The sequence below is a fragment of the Triticum aestivum genome, chromosome 5D (assembly GCF_018294505.1).
Source record: "Triticum aestivum cultivar Chinese Spring chromosome 5D, IWGSC CS RefSeq v2.1, whole genome shotgun sequence".
Classification (NCBI taxonomy): domain Eukaryota; kingdom Viridiplantae; phylum Streptophyta; class Magnoliopsida; order Poales; family Poaceae; genus Triticum; species Triticum aestivum.
Window position 1 is genome coordinate 28,944,593 of NC_057808.1, and position 23,013 is coordinate 28,967,605.

At 46.3% G+C, this 23,013-nt stretch overlaps 1 long non-coding RNA gene across 3 annotated transcripts; it reads right to left on the reverse strand.

Moving 5' to 3' along the window:
* Positions 1-17,256: 17,256 nt before the first annotated feature.
* On the reverse strand, positions 17,257-20,020 carry LOC123124176 (uncharacterized). Of its 3 annotated transcripts, XR_006461005.1 has the most exons (7): positions 19,629-20,020; positions 18,684-18,765; positions 18,295-18,486; positions 18,100-18,195; positions 17,909-18,023; positions 17,698-17,826; positions 17,257-17,611 (listed from the first exon to the last, which is right to left on the reverse strand). It is a non-coding gene; the product is annotated as an uncharacterized lncRNA (long non-coding RNA). The 3 variants fall into 3 exon arrangements; XR_006461004.1 differs by having other exon boundaries at positions 18,684-20,020; XR_006461006.1 differs by having other exon boundaries at positions 17,909-18,026; positions 18,684-20,020.
* Between the last annotated feature and the right edge of the window lie 2,993 nt (positions 20,021-23,013).

The window sequence follows — 23,013 nt, forward strand, 5'->3', positions numbered from 1 at the left end:
ATGCATCGGTTGAAGTTATTGGAGTTGGTGGAGTTGCAACTGGAGGTGGCACTGAAGTTGTGGCTGCTGGTGCTGATGTGGTTGCTCTTGTGTCAGCCATGGGCACTGCAGTAGATCTCTGACCTCTTGGCACTCTTTGAAAGGCATATGTGGTAGCCTGCCCTTTCCTCTCCTCAGCTTCTTCCTGGAGCTGCTCAACTGCGGTCTGCATCTTAGTCAATTTCAGATCAAGATCATAGAACTTTGTTTCAATGATCCTCTCCAGACTCTCTTGGTTCTGAGTTAGGGTGGCCAAGCCCTTCTCAATCCTCAAGGTTGCTTGAATCAGATAAGCAAGTTGATCTTGTTTGCTCTTCAGAAACACTTGAGATGCCTCTTCAACACTTGGCATATTTGCGGCTTCCTCGGCCTTAGCCTTCTCTCTCTTTTCTTGTGCTTGCACAGAAGTGGGATCCTCAAAATCTAGTCTCAAGGGTAGATGCTCCTTGTCCAAAAGATAAGTGCATGTGCCCATCTTGGAGTTGATGAGTGCCTGAATATGTGGAGCATACCCACAAGATCTCTTCTGGTCTGCAGCGGTCCTCTTGATTGTTTCCACAATTAGCTCATGACTTTGAACTTTTGGGGCACATCAAACAGTTGTAGCAAGTTAATTGAATGACCTCTGATCTTGTGTTATCCAGATTTTGGCAACAATGTATGCCTCAGAATGGTGTTGATAGTAGCTAAGCCAGACAACAGATAATGTACAGACCCAAGCTTACGAGTTTCCAAAGCTTTGTCTGGAATCTCTTTGTACATGTTGGCCATAGAGTTGTGGTCTTTCTTCTTCTTGGCATAGACATCCAAGTCATCTTCATGCTCTTCAGGGGCATTGATCAATTTTTCCCACTCATCAACAGTAGATTGGTACCTTGTACCTTCAGACATCCAAACTATTCTTCCATCAGGATAGAAGTGTGCAGTGGAGTAGAATTGCATTGATGAGTTCATCATTCCACTTGGTAAGCTTCTGTCCCACAAAGTTGTCCACTCCACATGCTTTGAAGCTCGCATGTACACCTGGAAAATGGTCTTCATTCTCATCAATGTATTTCCAGTCAGCCCACTTCATATCACAGACTATGGGCTTCTTATCAAGTAGAATGGTTTCATAGAAATCTTGCTGCTCTTTGGTATGGAACCTGTAGTCCACATCAGTATTTCTCCTCACAGCATATGGATCACTCTGTCTCCAAAGTCTGAGACCTGCATCCTTCCTGATGCTCATATCTTCTACCACTGGATGGCTGTCATCGTGATCTGGAATTTTTTGGTTTGAGCTTCCTAAGCACTTGGGCTTCGGCATCTTCTTCTCCATCCATCTCAGGCACTGGGGCCTTGTTCTTCTCAGCAGCTGGAATATTCCTTGTGCTCCTCTTGGGCTTTGAAGCCTTTGAAGCTTGAGCAGTAGCTTTGGGAGCTGTCTTGGGCTTAGAAGGGGCAGCCCTAGACTTGATGGCATCTCCCATCAGCTTTTGAGACTTGGGTGCTGGTGCAGCATCCTCTTCCTCTTCTTCATCTTTAGAATCTCTCACCATGGTTGATGTTCCAAGTACTTTTGCAGTTGTGGTTCTTGCCCTTTTCTTCTTCTTGCCACCAGCCACATCATCATCTGACTGTTCTATAGAGAACTGCATGGTTTCTCCTGTTGGAACTTTTCTTGGCTTGGATGTTGGCACTCTTTTGGTAGGAACTTTCTTGTGCATACCAGGTTTTGTTGCAGCAGCAGTCCCATATTCTTTCTTCAGCACTTTTTTCTTGGAGCTCACTTCCTCCTCAGCAGCCACATAGTCCTCATCCTCTGAGTCTGAGTTTTTCTTCTTCCTAGTTCTTGTAGCTGCCTTGGGCAAATTTCTTGGAGTTCTCCTGCTTCCCTCATCATAGCTGCTAGAGGGACTAGTGCCCTCACTCATGTTCACTTGCTCTTCTGACTTGTTCTGGCTATCACTCTGGTTAGACATACTGGCAAAGCAAACTGACAGCAGACCCTGTGAATAGATATAGATGAGGTAGAGTGGATAAGCATCACAAAGTGCAGAGGTTTTGCAAAACAGATGAGTCAAAACTTAGTTTTAGTTTCCCACAGAAAGCATTTCGGAGCTACCGATTTGTTAAACTCGGTGACACCGAAGCAAGTGTTGGAGTCTAAACTAGTGAAATCGGTTAGACTGAGTCACAGTTCGGTGACTCTGAGATTGCTAGGGTTTCACAGAGAGTTGAACTTGGTCACACCGATTAGCAACTTTCGGTCAGACCAAAAAGTGCAAGTGCAATGGCCTGAGCCAAACCGGTGAGACCGATTTCCACAACCGGTTGGTCCGAGATGAGTTCGGCGGAAACCTAACCCTAAATTCGAATCAAATCTAATCTAAGGGATGTTATTGCTGGACAGGATGATTTCATACGTGGTAAAGAACATGGCATTTGCTTTGTGCTAAGTATCGGAGTAAAGAACAACACAAAGTTTCGAACTCATACCCTAGTTCAGCGGTGAGTTCGCTATGGCGGCAACGGCGGGGTTGAATCCCGTTGACGGTGACGGAAACAAGCGGCAGGAGGTCGCTGGCGACGAGGAGATGATCCAGAGACCCGAGGCGGCAGAGCAGGACACGCGCGGGATGAAGGGGTTGGAGAAGTTTCCAAAATTCAACCCGTCGGTATATATATATCCCGACCCTGACGGTGTGACCGAGTGGAACAACTCGGTGGCACCGAGATGCAGAATCGCAAGCGGTTATTGCAACTCGGCGTGACCGAAAAGTTCTAATCGGTTGCACTGAGATTGAAAACCTAGATCAACTCAGTGAACTCGGTCAGACCGAAAAGGATGAATCGGTCAGACCGAAATGCACAGAGAGTTTTTGGAAGTTTAAGTCTATGACGAATTGGGGACTCCGATTGCTCCTCACACAGAATGTTCGAATCTGACTTGATCAAACTTTGTGATGTAGCATGAATAGAGTTTGAGACGAGAAAAGCATAGATAGCTAGAGGGAGTTCTTAGGCATTCTTGTCCATCCATTTGGCAAAAGAAAAGGCCGAACAATCAAAGCAACAAATGGATGTCCTCGAATGAGTAAAATATGCAATCAACATGCTCACACAATAAAATGGCAAATGAAATATGTGACAAAGCATGCACAAATACTCTAGCATCTATCAAGCAATTGGCGATGACAGGTCATCTATATATGAGTATATTGACTTAGGAGTCAAATGAGAACATTTGATCATAGGTCATACTCATCGTTTAAGCACAAGTGGGGTTACCACTTTTACATAAAGCATTGTTGTGTTCACACCATTAGAGTTGCTTTAGCTCAATATTTGGAGTAAAGCTCCCCCTAGATGCGATATCCCCCCTAAGAGGGATGAACTAACCTTGGGTTTTGTCGATGATGACTTCATGTAGATGTTGAAGATGTGGATGCTCAATGTTGATGTAGATTATTTGGAGCAATCCATTGGAGTGAGTTGCACTTTCAATACCTACACGGGTTAGTCCCACAAGGAACAAACAAGGATATCCATAGACATAGAGTGATGTTCACACAAGATGATGTCCATGGAAGCATTAGGTTACCTTGTCCCTTGTCTTACCAACAAGAGGGTTTGTAACTCCTTGAACTAGTGCAAGATGTGGAAGTTGTTTGCACTTGTCCTCGCCAAAATGATATGAGTGGAGTATGTTGGCGGAGCCACCCTCAAGAACTCTCTAGTTCTTCTTCTTCGGGATCCACATCATCTTGATGGGAATCCTTGGAGTTGTAGTCGTACTTGATGAAGTAGAACTTGATGTAGTCTTGGGAACCCACTTGACCAAGGCCTTAGGAGCTTCTTCAAATGCATCAATCTCCTCTTGAAGCTTGTCCTTGCCCTTTTGCTTGTGGTCTTGTGGTGGAAGATCATCTTGAGCTTGTGTCCCTTGGAAAGAAGTAGGATCATACTTCTCTTGTTGAGGAACAAACTTCATCTTAGGGTATTGATCTTCTTCCCACTCAACTCCATTGGCATTGAACTTTCGTTCAAAACCAACACCTTGATTCTTCCGGTGCCTTCCTTGCTTGTGTACAATTTCCTCAAATTGCTTACTCCCAGCAAGGCTCTTGTAAACACCTTTCTCTATAATTCCCTTCAATAAGCTATTTTCTTGCTCAAGTGTAACTTGGCTAAGAGAATCATTAGTGGAATCAAGAGAACTACTAGAAGCAACAATATTGGATTTAACATGATCATTGTTACTACTAGAAGAAGAATTTTTCTTGCTCTTGTTGCTAGATTTAACTTGTGGCATGTAAGTAGACAAGAGTAAACGCTTGGCAATGTAAGAAGATATTTTCTTGCGAAGATCATCATTGATTGCTTTTAAGAACCCATGCTCTTACTCAAGGTTGAGCTTTTCAAAGCATAACTTCTCATGAGTCTTTAAAAGTTCTCGACGATCTTCCAAGGTAGTTTCATGAGCTAACTTAAGAGTGTTTAGCTCTTTAGTTAGACGCTCAATCTCCTTCTTATCATCATCATTCGTTTTATCTTGATTAGCATGATTAATAGCAATTTCATCATAGTTTTCATCACTAGAATTGTCAACAAGTAAATCATCATCACCTAGCAAATCATCTTCATCACTATTGAAATCAACATACTTGGGGTGTGATACCTTTGGGCCTTTAGCCATGAAACATCTTCCAATTACTTCATTTGGTGAGTCAAATATGTCATAGGAGTTGGTTGACACAAGTGCTAGACCGGCAACACCTTCATCTTGAGTATATTCGGAGTCAGAGTGATAACTTCTTTCAGAGTGATGGTCGGAGTCGGAGCCGGATACCCATTCGACTACATGAGCTTGATGTCTTTGTTTTGTGTAGCTCTTTGATGATTTGTCCTTCCTTTCTGAATCCTTGCTTCTTTGAGAGGTTCTTCGTTCATAACGATCATCTCTACTCCTTATTCTTCTCTTCTACTTCTCCTTTTGGGCGAACCTTCTCTTCTTTTGTAGGGAGTTGTACACTCATTGGAGTAGTGTCCGGGTCTTCCACAATTGTAGCAATTACGCTCATGACTCTCTTTTGTCATTGTAGGACCTTGACTTGGAACTTCTTTCTTTGCTTCTACTCTTGTAGAACTTGTTGAAGTTCTTCACCATTAGGCTCAATTCCTCATTGAAGGTTTGTTTCTCCCTTGATGATGTAGGAGGATCACATGAGGCTTTGTAAGCACCACTTGACTTGTTGTGAAGCTCTTCCTTATCCTTGAGTGACATCTCATGAGCAACGATTCTTCCAATGACTTCCGTTGGCTTGAGATCTTTGTAGTTAGGCATTATTTGGATCAATGTGCACATGGTATCATATTTTCCATCCAAGGCTCTTAGGATCTTCTTGATGATGAATCTATCGGCCATCTCTTCACTTCCTAAGCCGGCAATCTCATTTGTGATGAGAGCAAGCCTAGAGTACATTTGAGCGACACCTTCACCATCCTTCATTTTGAACTTGTCAAGTTGACTTTGAAGCACATCCAATTTGGATTCCTTGACGGAGTCGGTACCCTCGTGCATATCAATCAAAGTATCCCAAATTTCCTTTGCATTCTCAAGACGGCTGATTTTGTTGAATTCTTCGAGGCATAATCCGTTGAAGAGGATATCGCAAGCTTGAGCATTGTATTGCAGCATCTTCAACTCTTCCGCGGTAGCTTCACGGTTTGTTTCTCTCCCATCAAAGAATTCACCTTGTAAGCCAATACACACAATAGCCCAAACGGCGGGGTTATGTCCAAGAATATGCATTTTCATCTTATGCTTCCAACTAGCAAAATTAGTACCATCAAAGTAAGGACCTCTATGGTGGTAATTTCCCTCGCTAGACGCGATACTCTCCTAGGTTGTGAAACCAAGGCTATGATCACCAAAAGCTATGGAAATCAAGGCAAATGGAGACCAAAGCTATGATACCACTTGTAGGATCGAAAGTATGTCTAGAGGGGGGCGGTGATTAGACTACTTGACCAAATAAAAATCTAGCCTTTTCCCAATTTTAAGTCTTGGCAGATTTTAGCAACTTAGCACAAGTCAAGCAATCAACCTACACATGCAAGTCTAAGAGTATAGCAGCGAAATGTAAAACATTTGCATATGAAGGTAAAGGGAAGAGTTTGGAGGGAGCAAACGCAATGTAGACGCAGAGATTTTTTCCATAGTTCCGATAGGTGGTGCTATCGTACATCCACGTTGATGGAGACTTCAGCCCACGAAGGGTAACGGTTGCACGAGTCCACGGAGGGCTCCACCCACGAAGGGTCCACAAAGAAGCAACCTTGTCTATCCCACCATGGCCATCGCCCACGAAGGACTTGCCACGCTAGGGTAGATCTTCACGAAGTAGGCGATCTACTTGCCCGTACAAACTCCTTGGTTCAACTCCACAATCTTGACAGAGGCACCCAAATGACACCTAACCAATCTAGGAGACACCATTCTCCAAAAGGTAATAGATGGTGTGTTGATGATAAACTTCTTGCTCTTGTGCTTCAAATGATAGTCTTCTCAACACTCAACTCTCTCTCACGGATTTGGATTTGGTGGAAAGATGATTTGAGTGGAAAGCAACTTGGGGAAGGCTAGAGATCAAGATTCTTGTGGTTGGAATGGAATATCTTGGTCTCAACACATGAGTAGGTGGTTCTCTCTCAGAAAATGTATGCTGGAAGTGTAGGCACGTTCTGATGGCTCTCTCCACGAATGAAGAGTGGCTGGAGGGGTATATATAGCCTCCACACAAAATCTAACCGTTACACACAATTTACCAAACTCGGTGGGACCGGATTATGAAACTCGGTCAGACCGATTTAGTTCAAAATGTGAACGTTAGGCTTTTTCGGTGGGACCGACATGTCAACTCGGTGGGAATGATTTCATTAGGGTTAGGGCATAACGTAATCTCGGTGAGACCGATGACATAAACTCGGTAGGACCGATTCAGCAATAGGCAAACAGAGAGTTGGTCAGGAAAACTCGGTGGGACCGATTCGCTCATTTCGGTGAGACCGAAACGTTACGAAAGGGAAACAGAGAGTTTGCATTGTGAACTCGGTGGGACCTATCGCTCATCTCGGTTGGACCGAAACGTTATTAAGGGAAATAGAGAGGTTGCAATCCCATCTTGGTGAGACTGAGATCCCTATCGGTGAGACCGAAGTGACTAGGGTTTCTGGCTATGGCTATGTCAAATGAACTCGGTGGCGCCGGATAGATCAAATCGGTAGGGCCGAGTTTGACTTTTGGTTTGGGACATATGTGGATATGAGAAAGTGGTTGAGGGCTTTTGGAGCATATCACTAAGCATTTTGAGCAAGCAAGTCATTAAGCAACACCTCATCCCCTTTTAATAGTATTGGCTTTTCCTATGGACTCAATTTGATCTTGGATCACTAAAATGAAAAAGTAGAGTCTTGAACTTGAGCCAATATGTGTCCTTAGCATTTTGAGGGGTCCAAATTCCTAGTCCATGCCATGCCAATCATTGAACTTTCTGAAATGATCATCTTGAAAGAGCATTAGTTCAATGAGTTATATGTTGTTAGGAATTACCAAAACCACCCAGGAATAGTTGCACTTTCATTATCACATGAGATGACACCAGACACGAGTGTAGTTGAAGGAGTCAATGTTGCATCATCATGTGAGAATGATGTATAGCTGGAGCTAGTTGGGTTGGCTGGTTGAACAACAGTGTGAAAACATACTCAGAAATTCATTGTTCAACAAGAATGAAGCTAGCGACATCGTGTCAATCTATGTAACAGCTAATTTATACATATATACTATTATCGTAACAGTTGAACATAAAAAAATCTTACGTGATATCATAAGGGGAGGCAGATTTTCATCTCGGATAAGCTGCTCTTTTTTCTTCCAGTAATTAGCTCGCCTCTGGGCGTTTCTGTGCTCCCTTTTTCGTGTGCCAAGCTAATCGTGTCATCTTCTAGACGTTTTTGCCTAGTTTGTTTGGTATCATTGACAACTCCTGGTGTCATTCAGGACATACTCAGAATTAATTGTTCAACAAGAATGAAGCCAGGCTCCAGACTGAATATATGGACTATCATTGGTATATCATCGTAAAGATGTAACATAAAACAATCTTACCAGATACCATAAGGGGAGACAGATTTTCGTCCTGGGTAAGCTGCTCTTTTTTCTTACGGTTAGTAGCTCGTATCTGGGAGTTTATTTGCTCCCTTTTTTCACGTGCCAATCTATTGTTGCGTTCTTCTACACGTTTTTGCCCAGTTTGTTTGGTGTCATTCAGGACAGCTCCTGGTGTCATTCATGCGATAATCAGAATTTAAATGTTGAAAAACGATGAAACCAGAAAAAAAAAGAATATATGGAGTGATTCTTGAATAAGTACATGCTATAATTGACGAAGTTGTAAAAACTCACAACTGTACCTGACATCGCATCGGAAGGTCGATGAACATTCGTGATATCACCGAGAGGGGGTTGGGGAACAATTTGCACATCATCCTATAGTTTCGTGATACCCTCCTCCTTTTTCTTCTGATAAGATGCCCGCCTCCGCGCGTTTATAAGCTCCCTTTTTCTTCTTTATCACGTTGCATGCTAGCTAGTTCTTTGTCATCAAAGGAATTTGATATGAGATAGGTCGAAACAATGATAAAAGTATGAATCATCATGTGAGAACTATAGGATGAAGGTTGGTTTAATTTAAAGGATGTAAAACAATGAAGCCAGAAAAAAAATGAATATATGGAGTGATTGTCGAATAAGTACATACCATAATTCATGACGTTGCAAAAACCCACATCTGTACCTGACATCGCATCGGAAGGTCGATGAACATTCGTGATATCACAGAGAGGGGGTTGGGGAACACTTTGCACATCATCCTGTAGTTTCGTGATACCCTCCTCCTTTTTCTTACGATAAGATGCCCGCCTCCGCGCGTTTATAAGCTCCCTTTTTTCTTCTTCATCACGTTGCATGCTAGCTAGTTCTTTGTCATCAAAGGAACCGGATATGAGCTACATCGAAGCAATGATAAAAGTATGAATCATCATGTGACAAGGCTGGTTTAACGCGAACGAAATGGAAAATAATCTATGACTATTCATTGATTGTCGCAACATGTAATCATTAAATGGTATTACCGGACATTGTAAGGGAAGGTTGATTTTCATCTTGGAGCTTGACCTTACCCTCCTATTTTTTCTTTCGATAATCAGCTCGCCTCCGGGTGTTTATCTGCTCACTTTTATCATTACTCAAGACAACCCCTGTCTGGTGCTCATATGCTGGATTAGACACTGAACATTCCATCGCACGAGCATTAAGCCCTACCTGGTTCCCCTCATCGATCTGGGAAGATTGTACAACTAATGGAACAACACAAAAGCAATAAGCTGTCCAAATATATGGAGTTGAACACCCATAAGCACTAATTCTTTCAGATGAAAAACGGATCGTGTAATACCTTCTGAACTCTGTGGTAGATCTGTGGCATAAACCAGTGTGAGATTATTGGGAGCAGGCAACGAAGCATCATCATGTAGCACACTTGATCCATCAGGTGTGTTGTTGCCCTCATCGTAGTCTGCAAGGTATGACTGATCACATACAAAGTCGATGATATAGGTCAAAAAGTATGTTGACGAGATTTACACAGACTTATACCTGGACCAATTGAGTAACTCTCGTCAAGATTGTCAGCTACGGGTATAAAATCTGTGTTGTATTCATCAACATTTGTGCCATCCATATGCCCTGCAACACATAATGTATACACATTGTGTGAAGGGAATGATGTTTACCATGTACAGCTAAATCTGGTTCTAGAACACATACCTGTAGCTACACCTGAGGGTTTTTTATCCTCAGTTGCCTTGCTTTTTGAATTCCCCATACGTACTTTTGAATTGCCTGTATGAGACGAAAAGATAATTGCTTGAAATATGAAACAAATATAAGTTACAGATTAATCTCCAAACAGACCTCATACAGGCAAGTAGGCAACTGAGGACAATATAAGTTGGTGTATTACTTCCTGAACTAAAACAATTTTTGGTACTATCATCATGTAACAACTCTCCTGTACTCTTCAGCATGTGGATTTTGTTTTTCAAGAGGATGACACCAACGTCCACATGGACTTTGCAGCGTGCGAGGAACAAGCACCAGGGCTAGTTTACTGCCCTGCTCTTCAGCTCTCCTGATAGGATTTTTGGTACTACTTCTTGATACATAGCTTGCGAGGAACAAGCAGCAGGGCTAGTTCACTGCCCTGCTCTTCAGCGCTCCTGAAACAGTTTTTGGTACTACTTCCTGATACATAGCTTGCGAGAAACAAGCAACAACGCAATTGTATTAGTTCCTGATCCATAGCATGCGAGGAACAAGCAGCAGGGCAATTGTATTAGTTCCTGATACATAGCATGCGAGGAACAAGCAGCAGGGCAATTGTATTAGTTCCTGACACAACTCTTGCTGATACATAGCATGCGAGGAACAAGCAGCGGATTTTTGGTACTATCATCATTTAATAACTTCACTGGACTTTGTCTTTCAGGAGAATGACACCAACGGCCTGCGAGGAACAAGCAGCATGAGCCTCATGGAGGAGGACCTGTATGCACTAACATACACAAGATGGCAGAGAAGTTCTCCGCTCTTCGGCTCAAAGTGAAGGAGGTGGATGCGTTGCAGAATCACTCCTCCAGCAGGTGAACTAATTAATTTGCATTGTCTTCTTTTCGTACTTTATTAATACCAACTTCAGCGGCCAGAACGTATTTCTGAAAGAAGTTTCTGAACCTTGAAATTGTGTGACTGATGCTGAGCGATCTGTTGTGTTAACTCCTTCTGAATCTCTTGACCTGCTAGGACAGCAAGGACAAGTGCACGGCACGGTGGTGCACCGAAGCGTCACGACGAACATGGTAATGTAAGGTTGTTGAGCTGTAGAGGAATGCTATTAGATGTATGTCCGGTTACTCCATCCATCGGGTTACTCCATCCTTTTGTGGTTTGAACTATGATGTAGAGGAAGATGAGGCACATCACACTTGCCATCAACGAGGAGCTGGACCTGTACACTATGCTAATTGTAAGTATCATCTAGTTGCTACCTATCAATCATGTCCTTCGAACAGGTGCTGGACCTGAAAACTATGCTAATTGTAAGCATAATCTATTTGCTATCTAGTATCAATCAATCAACTCGAACAGGTGCTTATTTCTAAAACCGTTGTACATGGGTGTTGCATGGTCCTCGCTCCCAGGCCGATTCCTTTGGGTTTGTTTTACGTGAGGGAGGAATGGGCGTCGTCCGTTTTTTTTTTGTTTGTGCAACGGGGAATGGGTACGGCGTAACCCCGCAAAAAAAGAGGGTACGGCGTAGTTGAGTGTTTTTTTGTTAGCGTAGATTGGATCTGGGGAGGTGGGAGGAGGACGAAAAAAAATCAGAGGAAGGTAGGAGGTGGGACGAAAATAAACCGGAACGGAGACTATCAACTGCTCCATTAGGAGTAGAGATTAAGGACGTGCTCAAAAGAAATATTTAATTAAGGACCCTGATAACTGCCACCCGCAAAAAAAGACCCTGATAACTGCCACGGGTATGGCGCGAGCACATGTCAACTCCCAACGGTTTTGATGGCAAGTTTAGTGACACGGAGATGACAACTTTAATTGTCAAGTATGACAACTTCCTTTTTGCATGGCAAGTTTCAGTTATTTTTTGGGTTTGTTTATTTTTTTGAATGACAATTTTAGTTGTCAAGCACGGCAAGTTTCAGCTATTTTTGAAGTTTTTTTCTCTTTTTGGATGACAACTTTAGTTTAAAAAGCGTCCCGACCGAAGTGCTTTGTGCCACACGTATGACACTTATCATTCGGATTAATTAATGGATGAGTCAAATCTTTTGCATTTGTTTCAAAAAAATACCGATTAAGTTTGGAGTAAAATAAAACGCATCCAATGTATCTATTCTCTACATTCTAACTTACTAATTACTCCATCCGTCCCATAATATATATGATGTTATTACATCTAATATACGGCATAATAAATGGCATTCTTAAGAGAAGACTCAAGTCACACTGTACATCACTAAGCAACATACCTGGCCAAATGGGCCGGCCTGGCCCGGCCCGCGGTAAACGTGCCTGGCACGGCATGGCCCGCGACGGCACGACTAATAGCCGAGCTGTGTCATGCCGGCCCACGGGCGGGAGGTCGCAGCCCAGGCATGGCCCAACTACTAATCAGGCCGGTCCACCGGCACTTGGGTGTTTTTAGCGTATTTTTACCTGTTATGCCACATAGAGATGTATAGAAAAAACCCGTAATCAGGTCGTGCCGTGCCAGCCCGCGTGCTCAGGGTAGCAGCCCAAGCACGGCCCAGGGCGTGCCACGGGCCTGGCCCGGCCCGTTTAGCCCGTGCCGTGCCTAGCCCTGGCACTAAGCAATGTGTCAACAACAACAAAAATAATGTGTCCACAGTGCACACCAATCTTGAGTGCTAGGCTAAGAAAATGTGACTGGTGGAAAACCAAAGACCTGCCCCGGGCCGGGAGACGAAACCAAAAGCAGATGAAAGCACAGAGAGAGACATGGAAGAAAGGAACCATTCTTTCCCAAGCCACAAGAAAATACCATTCTACGCAATCGCCATCAAGCAACCTCGATGCCACGTACACCCATGGATTCCAACCCTTGGAATACATATATCTGCATATAAAAACATGCGGCGACATCGCCATCACATACACGGTATACCAAGCCTGTCCGGCGAACCATGGACGTCCCCGGCGGCCGGGCGTACGGGGAGGAGGAGGAGCTGGACCCGGCGGTGGAGTGGAGGCAGGCCGGCGACGACCAGGACGTGGTGGAGCTCCGGCTGCCGGGGTTCCGGAAGGAGCACGTGCGCGTGCAGGTCGACAACTACGGCGTGCTCCGCGTCACCGGCGGCCGCCCGGCCCGGGGCGGCCGCTGGATCCGCTTCACCAAGGACCTCCGCCTCCCCGACAACTGCGACGCCGACGGCGTCCGGGCCAGGTTCGAGGACGAGAAGCTGCTCATCAGCCTCCCCATCGTCCCCGGCGCCGTCGCCGGCGGTGAGGCGGAGTCGGCCCACACGCCCACGCCGTCGCCCCCGGAGCCATTGCCGAGGCCGGCGTTGCTGCCGCCGCCGTCTTCGGTGCCTCCTCCTCCACGTTTGCCTCCGCCTCCCGGGAAGCCCAGCTTCTTCGAGCCAAAGATCCGGCCTCCGCCGGTGCCACCACCACGGGCGCCATCATCACGCTCACGTCCACTTCCTCCGTTTCCGGCTGAGCCCCCCACTGTTTTCGAGCCAAAGCCACCGCCGGTGGAGAAGCCCACTGCTTTCGAGCCAAAGGTCCGACCGCCACCGCCTCCATCACCGCCGCCAATATCACGCCCACCTCCTCCATTCTCGTCTAAGCCCCCCAGCTTTTTCGAGCCAAAGGTACCGCCGCCGCCTCCACCACCGCCGGCGCCAAAGCTCCGACCACCGCCGCCAATATCACGGCCACTTCCTCCGTTCCCGTCAAAGCCCCCCAGCTTTTTCGAGCCAAAGGAACCGCCGCCGCCTCCACCACAGGAGCCAGCACCGGCACCATTGCCGTCGCGTCCACCTCCACCTCCGCCACCACGTGAACGTGCGCGGTTACCGTCGTTTCCACCACCACCACCACCCCCTCCTCCGGCGAAGCCCACTTTCTTCGACCCAAAGCTCTGGCTGCCGTGGCGGCATTCAGATCACGCTCGAGACACCCCTCCCGAGCCCACATTAACAAAGCCCGCCACCACCACCGAACAGAAGCCCTGGGCACCGGCGATCGTTCCTGGCCCAAGGACGGCCGATCCGGAGCACGGGCCACCGCCATTGCCACCTCCAAAACAGAGTACAGCCACTCTGCTTCAGCCCAAGTCACCCCCGCTGTCAGATATACCAATCGGCGTCTCATCTCCATCGCCGCCTCCACCACCACCACCACCACCACGGCCGCCTAGTCATCGTCTCCCGGAAGCAAAGGCGAGGACGAAGAAGAAGCATCGCAAGGTGCAAGATGAAGACGGCAAGGTAAGGTTGCCATTGCTGGAGGAGATGAAGAGGCAAGAGGAGAAGAAGATGGAGGGCAAGAAAGCGATGGAGGCGGCCAACTGTGGAAGACAGCCGGCTAAGCACGACAATATGGAAGTGTCACCGAAGCTGCTGCCGGCGAGCGAGGATCCAGGGACGCCGCCCACGACGGAGCTGGTGACGAACATGGCAGCCGCGGTGGTGGTGCTGGTGGGGATCGCGCTGTCAGTTTGGCGCACCATGAGCAGCAGTTAATTAGCAGCTCCTGCCACCATGGCTAATGAGTGCACTGTTAATTATCTGCTGAAGTTAAACTTACTAACTAATTACACATGTACTGTACAATGTAAACAGCAGTGCACTGTTAATTATCTGCTGAAGTTAAACTACTCCCTCCGTAAACTAATATAAAAGCATTTAGATCACTATTTTAGTGATCTAAACACTCTTATATTAGTTTACAGAGGAAGTACTAACTAATTGTAGTATATGTACAATGTAAATAACACATGCAATCGTTTATATCAGACTTTATTTGATCTGCAAGAGACATAAAGTTTAACACTCCGGCGCTCAGCATTGCTATTTACATAGGCTAGCCGTACGCATAAAGTTTAGAGAATACTCCCTCCTCCGTCCTAAAATAAGTGTCGATGATTTGGTACAAAGTTAATATAAAGTTTTAGTAAATTAGCGACACTTATTTTAGGACGGAGAAAGTAACATTTAAACTGTCTCGAGGTAAGTTAAGAGTTTTAAATGCTAATCAATTCTGATTGGCCTTGCTCATGTTTTATCTTGCAAAACTATACAGATTATCATCCAAGATCAACAAAGAAGAGTTTTGTCTCAATGTACAAGGGTGAGAATCACATTGTGTTGTGTCTTAATTTTTTTTAGAGTGAATTCCGGTTTTTACCCCCCATTTTGACATTTTTAACACTAATTATCCCATTTAGCGGAGTTTCATCCGTTTTACCCCATTTAGCAAAAGTGTTGCCACAATTTACCTTGTTTTAAAAAATTTATGCGTTTTGACCGGCTGACATGCCACGTCGACAGTTTTTTCCTGCCTATTTTTTTCCCTACTCAACTCGTTTCCGGCTTGAAGTATTCTGATGAGACGACTATACTTGATCAGCATGGCATATTACCATTGAATAAATTATCGGAGAAATTGTTACTGATATAATTTAAAATCATGTATGTTATTCTCCAGTTATCACATACTGCGTTAAGTATGCATGGTTCTACGGATTAGAGTAAAGTGGTGTGAATATAATACTTTACTAACTCTGATACACCTACATATCTGAATATCTAGGTAGCAAATAATGTTGACCGGAAGTGTGTTAATACATGCAAAAGTGATAGCATCTGTTGCTACTTGCTAGTTGTAAAGGAATTTTGGATCTTTGTATCTTACAATGCATGCTGAAACATATGTATTTACCTTATTAGAGTAGATTATGATTTGTTATTATTGCAGCTACTAATTCATTTTTATTTTTCTTGCACAAAGCGGATGGCAACCAAGATGTGGAGTGTTAGCCATATTTTACATGTCCCTAGATAAAAGAATCCAAAGCCAGAGATGATTGAGAGAGAAAGCACTATTCTGCTCCCGAGCTCAAATGCGCCTACATAAACAGTAAAATCGAAAAAAATAGTTCAAAAAGTTCAAAAAAATCTGAAAATTTTTTGTGCTCAACTTTGACGAATGTTTTGTACGCTTCCAAAATTTCAGTACGAAACGACATTCGGGGAAGGCGTGGCAAAAAAACAAAATCGCCACTCCAAAGTGTGTTCAAAACTAGCATTTCTGGAACATCGATTTTGTTTTTTTTTTGCCACGACTTCCATGAATGTTATTTCGTGCTGAAATTTTGCAAACATGCAAAACATTTGTCGAAGTTTACCGTTTTACTATTTTTTCGATTTTACTGTTCATGAGGGAGCATTTGAGCTCGGGAGCATATACTCCATGTCCGATTGAGAGGGATTTCATTAGTTATTTTGATATAAAGGAGAAGATCAAGGAGTTGGGTTCCAACCCTTGGGACGGCGTTTATTATAAGAAGAAGGTGGCCAACGGGAACTCCATGGTTGAGTTAACAAATGATGCAGGCATGATGAACACGCTATAGGAATTTGATGCTTATATGGAAATCAATTTGCATGTTTGATTGCGGGTGAGCAACGCAAACGAGAAGCCACGGGAGGTGAGCGTGGCGCGTAGCCGACTTGGGCATTGTGCGTTGGACGTGACGCGAGTGACCGCCATCGAGCCGAGCCGGTTTGGAGAAGTTGTGCGGCCCGGTTCAGCGGTGAGAAAAATAGCCAGGAAAAACCACTTACGTGGCATGCAAGATGGACCTAACAATTGTTACCGACCGGTCAGAATGCTCACAAAATTTTAAACAGGGTAAATTATGTCAAAAAAATTGTTAATGGGGTAAAACAGATGAAATTTCGCTAAGTGGGGTAATTAGTGTAAAAAATGTCAAAATAGCGGGTAAAAATCGGAATTCACTCTTTTTTTTACTTACGACAAAGCTAAAGCTTCAGTTAATTTGAGAATGCGGGAGTACCAAAATGGCAAGGAAAAGACTAGTGGTCGGCCCAGACATGTACAAGGACAAGAATCACACTCTGACGTTGTGTTGGGTACACAAAAAATGCATTTCGATACTCATACACAAATGTATGGATTTGGGGTCACAATTTAGACAAAAGAACAAACTGAATCACGTAGTCAAGTATGTAACATTCTAGCAGAAAATTATAATTGAAAACCACGGTGGCCATAACTAGGAACAACGATCGAAATTTTGAGCCTAATGAACCAAACCAAGAGGAACATGAAACTCTACGAAAAGCCATCCCGAGCAACACAGCAGCATCAGCTATTTTTTATGCACGACAAATGTACCAAATAGGCACAAATCACAAGAACATCACTAAATAGGATGCATGTCCCCAACAAGAACAAATTAAACTTGAATAGGAATCAACCCCTACTCACTCGCGAAGCCACGTTGAGAGGAGTGAGGTCAATTGACTACACAGGTTTTTGGCAAATCCTTTGTACACAAGTAGAAATCATGTAATTTTCTATATAAAATTGGTGAGAACACATGTATTTGGCATCACAGATTTGAAATGACATCACAAACTTTTGATCCTGGCACCGCCACTACCCCAACTGGCACAAATGATCTGCAACTGCAACATCGCTTATATTTCCCTGGTTCCAGCTCCAAACAGTTGGAGAAACATGGTTGGACTAGTTGTGAACTAACATGGACCGGCCTATACTGTTGTAAACAAACTCCAAAATTAGTCGTTAACTTATTCCTGCTAATTTCATTGGTTGTTGTCTTCAGATGAGCAGGTTCCACCTCCAGCCAATGCCGATGCCAATGCCACTTCCAGTTGCCTAAATTTTTGGCAAGTGATCAACATAAACGCATTTGTTAGAGTTAACCGCAACATGGAAACAATGAAATAAAAATGCAATGGTACCTCTTCGTGATGAGCCTTGAGCTTCCACTCGGCGTTGTTGTCAAGGATTTGGACTTGGGATGGGTTCCTATTGCAGTTGCAGATGCAGCTACGGGTTTGGATGCTCCACCTCCAACCATAGTTGATAGTCTATACACCATCAAGAAATTAGGGGGATAAAATAAATGCAATACTGCAAGCAATGATGTAAATGTTATAATAATGATAAAACCTTCTGATAATAGGCTCTAGGGTTTCATTCCCTAGGGTAGGCAAGGGAGCAGGTGAATGCACAACTCTATCCGATATACTTGCTGGTGTGGCTCCCAGATTATCCTTGCTTGGACCTACTACATGACAATGCCATGAGACAGCCAACATAAAACTATAATGATGCAATAATGTAGGGGAAAACTATCTAACCTTCTTTGCTCCCAAAAGTAAATCCGCCTCTGCGTGGATGCAAGACGCCCGTATGAGAAGAGCACCTCTTACATGTAGTGTCAACATCATAATCATCTGAAGACAGATCGAAGACATATCAGATTCATTCATATATAGTTACTGAAGACTAGTGAATAACTTTTTCTTGATGGCATACAAACGAGAAGTGTGTACCAAGTGTGATACAGGCTGTCACATCGTAAGTCCTTTGTCGAGTACGGTTGAGCTCAAGGAAAAAAATTGTTGCGCCCCTTACGAAGGGAAGTCTCTCTTAGAGCCCACAAGATTTCCATGGTACCAGAAGCCACTCTCCGACATTATAGGAGATAAGGTCATATTGCTTGGAATCAAGTCATACTCAGCATCCTGGTAAAATGAAATTATTGATTAGTAATAAGAATCTACAAGATAGAGTAGGAAGTTAAACATGGGACCTGATCCCAATTTATTTCAGCTATAAATTCTCATTGATAGGCAAGCAAGGCCCATTTTAGTTGATAGGCAATGCTCATTTAATTTCGTGGTAAAATGAAAGAATGTCAATGATGGAAACAATTCATCACCATGTTTTGAGCTCTCCGATACTCCATGGCAACTCTCCAGAAGGCCCTTTCTCTCTCGAGCAAAATCTCCGGATCAACAGGCCTAAAATTAAGAAAGAAAAGAAAAATTACACTTGGCCATGATTAGTCGGATTAAGATAAGGATCTAAAGAAAAGGTCATCTAATAAGCAATGTATTCCGCGACACTAGCTGAATTGCAAGTACGCCCAGAGATTATTCGCACAGTCTGGAGCTAGAACGCATGACGCGGGAGGACAACGGTCGACCAAGACGGATGATGCCTCAAAATAGGACAATTTTTTACTTTAAAGTACGCGGTAAAAATATTAAAGTATACACCAGATACTTCCTCCGTTTTAAAATAGGCGACTGTTAGGCGCCCGCGCACAGGCCGAAAATTTCGGCCGGTCGGCCCCCAGCCGTAGGATTAGGCCACCTCGAACCGTTAATTTCCCCTAATCATCTTCTCCCCTTCGCATCTGGCTCTGCGTTGACCAGCAACTCCCATCTAGGGGGACTCCGCGCTCGCCGCTGCAGGTGCCCATCCTTGGCTGCCCGTGCATGCCGGCCAACAGCGCAGCCGTGCTCGCCGGCCATCCACGGTAGCAAAAATCAAAGCTAGATGTAGCAAAAAAAATTGTTGGTTTCAGCAAAAAGATGGATCCAGCAAAAAATCAAAGAGACGAGTTGGTAGCAAAATTCAAAGGCAGTGACAACAAAAAATAATGACAGTGGTAGCAAAAAAATTGGAAGCGGTTTCAGCAAAAAGAGATGGATCCAGCAAAAAAGCAAAAATTAAAAAGACAGTAGTAGCAAAGAACATCTCTATGGTGGGAGCAAAAAATATATACGGTGGTAGCAAAATTTGAAGCTGGTTCCAGCAGAAAACACCCTCAATTACAGATCGTAAAAAAATTACTGACTCCAGCAAAACAAAAACACACTTGTAGCAAAAATTGCCGCCGATTGTAGCTTCCATTGAGGCCGGTTCCAGCATCTCGTCCGCCCACTTGGTCTGGAGCTTGTACTACAGCGTGGTAGCAGCAGCGGGTGGTCGTCGTCGGCAGCATCAGCACCGGTGCGGTCCGGGGGGGTCCCGGAGGAGCAAGGACTCGATGAACCCTCGAGGGCAGAAAAAGAGGGAGTGGGTGCTGCTTGTGGCGCTGGGACTGACGTGCTGCCATGGCGGAGGAGCACTAGCTACTTGACGAGCTGCCATGGCCGGCCGGCACAGCTTGTCGCCGGTAGGGGAGAGCAAGCGCCTATAGATGGAGGGAGAGGGGGAGAACGGAGCTAGTGGACCAGAGTAGATGTGTTCGTTCACGAGGAAGAAATGAGTGGATCTCATCGGCCCTGAAGAGATAAGGTAAAGGGGATTTGGGTCATTCGATGCAGGGCCCACCTGCAGACGAGCGTGTGCGTGAGTGAGCGGTGCGAACCGGCGAAAAACTTAGCCGGTCGACCGCGTATAAACGTTTCCCTTTAAAGTAAGTGTCGGTGGTTTGGTACAATTTGAGAATAATAGTGCTTACCCGTCTCCGCAGTCGATTTTGTCGCAGTTGCTCCCGCGGTTGAACAGAAGGCGGGCGTCGATGGTCCACTTTCTACCAAACATTTCGCAAGGCTGTCCCAGCCTCCGCATGAGTTTCACTTGTCTTGTGCGGCCTCGATCTCTGCCCGCTCCTCCTCCTCCTCGTCCAGCTTCTTCTGTTCCTCATTCTCCTGCTTCCGTTCGTCCGACTCCATGGAATTCTGCAAGCATGCGTGCACACGCGGGTAGAGTGCAGAACCCTGTCAGGTAGTAGTACAAAGAAGAACAGCGAATGGCGTGCTAATTAGAAGAATTGGGGCCGAATTGGTCGACCTGCTGCTCTGCTGTCGCGCGGGCAGCGGCCGGCGGGTTCTGGAGCTCCTGGCTCAACTCCGACCGGATGCTGGCAGGCTCTCAGCCATTCATCACGTGTCGCGCTCTAAGTGCTCTTTCCGAATTTTGTTTTTTGTTTTTCCGCACGCGTTTTCGGCTTTTTAAATTGTTTTTTTTTTTCGACGTTTAGGTTTTCCACCGGTCTTCCTTAGCTTTTCAACTAAAAAAATTGAATTTTTGCACGAAAAAACATGTTTTTTTTTTCCCTTTCGCGAGAGTCACAGTTTTGCTTCCGCGAGAGTCACGGTTGTGCTTTCGCGAGAGTCACGGTCGTGCCTCTCGAAAACGAAAAAAAAACACGTTGTCTTTTTTTTTCACGAGAGTCACGGTTTTGCTTCCGTGAGAGGCACGGGTGTGCTTTCGCGAGAGTCACGGCCGTGCCTCTCGGAAACGGAAAAAAGTGTGTTTTCTGCTTTATTTCTTTCGCGAGAGTCACGGTTTTGCTTCCGCGAGAGGCACGGTTGTGCTTTCGCGAGAGTCACGGCCGTGCCTCTTGGAAAGGGAAAAAAACGTGTTTTCTGTTTTTTTTTCCTTTCGCGAGAGTCACGGTTTTGCTTCCGCAAGAGGCACGGTTGTACTTTCACGAGAGTCACAGCCGTGCCTCCTCGGAAACGGAAAAAAACGCGTTTTCTCTTTTTTTCCTTCCACGAGAGGCACGGTTGTGATTTCGTGAGAGGCATGGGCGTGCCTCTTTCAGAAAGGGAAATCCATGCTCCCGGTTCGATTTTTTCGTCCGGTTTTTTGTGAAAAAAAAGTTCGTCAACACCTATCAACATGGAATCTAGTTTTGAAGATCTCGACGCGAGGAATCTAACGGTGAAAAATCGGCCCAGTCGCGCCCCCAGGTCCTTGTTTATCGCCAGTTTGAGCCGAAATAACAGCCGGTGAACCCGAGCCGAACCCAAGCCCCCGCGGGTCGCCTGGGAGCGCCGGCCGAAGCGAAAAGGCGCGTGGGTCCGCTCTGTCGGCGAGAGACGGCCCTTTTTCCCGCCGATCCCCCGCTCCCTCCCCCCCCCCCACTTTCCCTCCATTCTCCCCTTCTGTCCCTCTTCTGTCGCCATTATCCTTCCTCTCCCCTTCGTCCGGCTGCCATGCGGACGAAGAAGTATACGGCCCCTCGCGCCATTGCCGCCGCCGACGCCACCCAGCCGAAGCAGAGCAAGCCGAGGGTGCCGCCGGCAAAACCACCGGGCATGTCGAACGCCGACTGGAAGGCGGAGGTTCAGCGTCGGGAAGCTGTCACCACCGACCGGCGGAACAGGCTCAATGCCAAGAGGACCCGGGACAGGCCGGCGGCGGCGGAGCGGGCGGAGGCGTCCCGCGCGGCGAAGCAGGCAGAGGCCTCTCACGCGGAGATGATGAATCCACCCGGTGGCCACGGCCCGCAAGCCTAGAGCCAGCAGAGCCTCGGGTCGCCGGTCGGCTTCTTGCCGTCGCCACAGCCCCGAGGGTGCGTGCCCTCGCCTGGCTACGCTGACGGCGACGCCCACGGCAGGTTCAACCCCAACATCACCTTTCCGCATGGCCACCCCGCCCAGCGCACGCCCTCACCCGCGTTCGCCGGCGTCCAGTATCTTCCGTACACCTACTCGCTGCCGGCTTACGCCGCCTCCCCGACGCCGTCGCTGCGCCGTGGCGCCCTGCACTTCTCGCAAGCCTCGTCGTCACATCTCGGCAACCACGACGTGATGGAAGCCGACATGGACGACATCATCACGAGAGGCTCGGTCGCCGCCGCCGCCTCCCCCGGGTTCCATGCGCAAGACGATATAATGGACCTCACTGGCGACATGGATGACGAGCTCGACTACGGCGAGGAGGAGGAGGAGGAAGAGGGGGGGGAGGAGCCTGCGCCTGCTCCGACGAGGAAGGGGAACAAGAAGAAGCGGGCGGCCAGGGCCGGCGAGACGCTTGTCAAGTGGGCGTCCAAAGAGGACGAGTGCCTCGCCGAAGCATGGAAGACCGTCTGCCTCGACCCGATCACCGGCACGATCCAGAACGCTGAGATGTACTAGGAGCGCATCAAGTCAGAGTTCGATGAGTGCAAGTTGGTCGGCTCCTACTTCACCGGCATCCACATGCAGCGCGGCTTGAAGGCCATGGCGAACCATTGGGCGCTCATCCAAACGGCCTGCAACAAATGGCATGGAATCATCGAGGAGGTCACGGCTCACCCGGAAAGCGGCACCAACATCGAGGGTCAGGTATGCACAGACGGCGGTTCTCGCTCTTTTTCGCCGTGTGCGTCGTCGCCGACACTTGTTCTTCGGCGTAGATGGTTCGGATGTTCGCCATGTACCGCCAGGACAGCAGCACCGACCAAGAGTTCAAGTACCTCCACGTGTTCTCTCGGATCGAGAAGTGCGAGAAGTGGGCGGATGTCCGGCGCACCCTCGCCAAGGCCA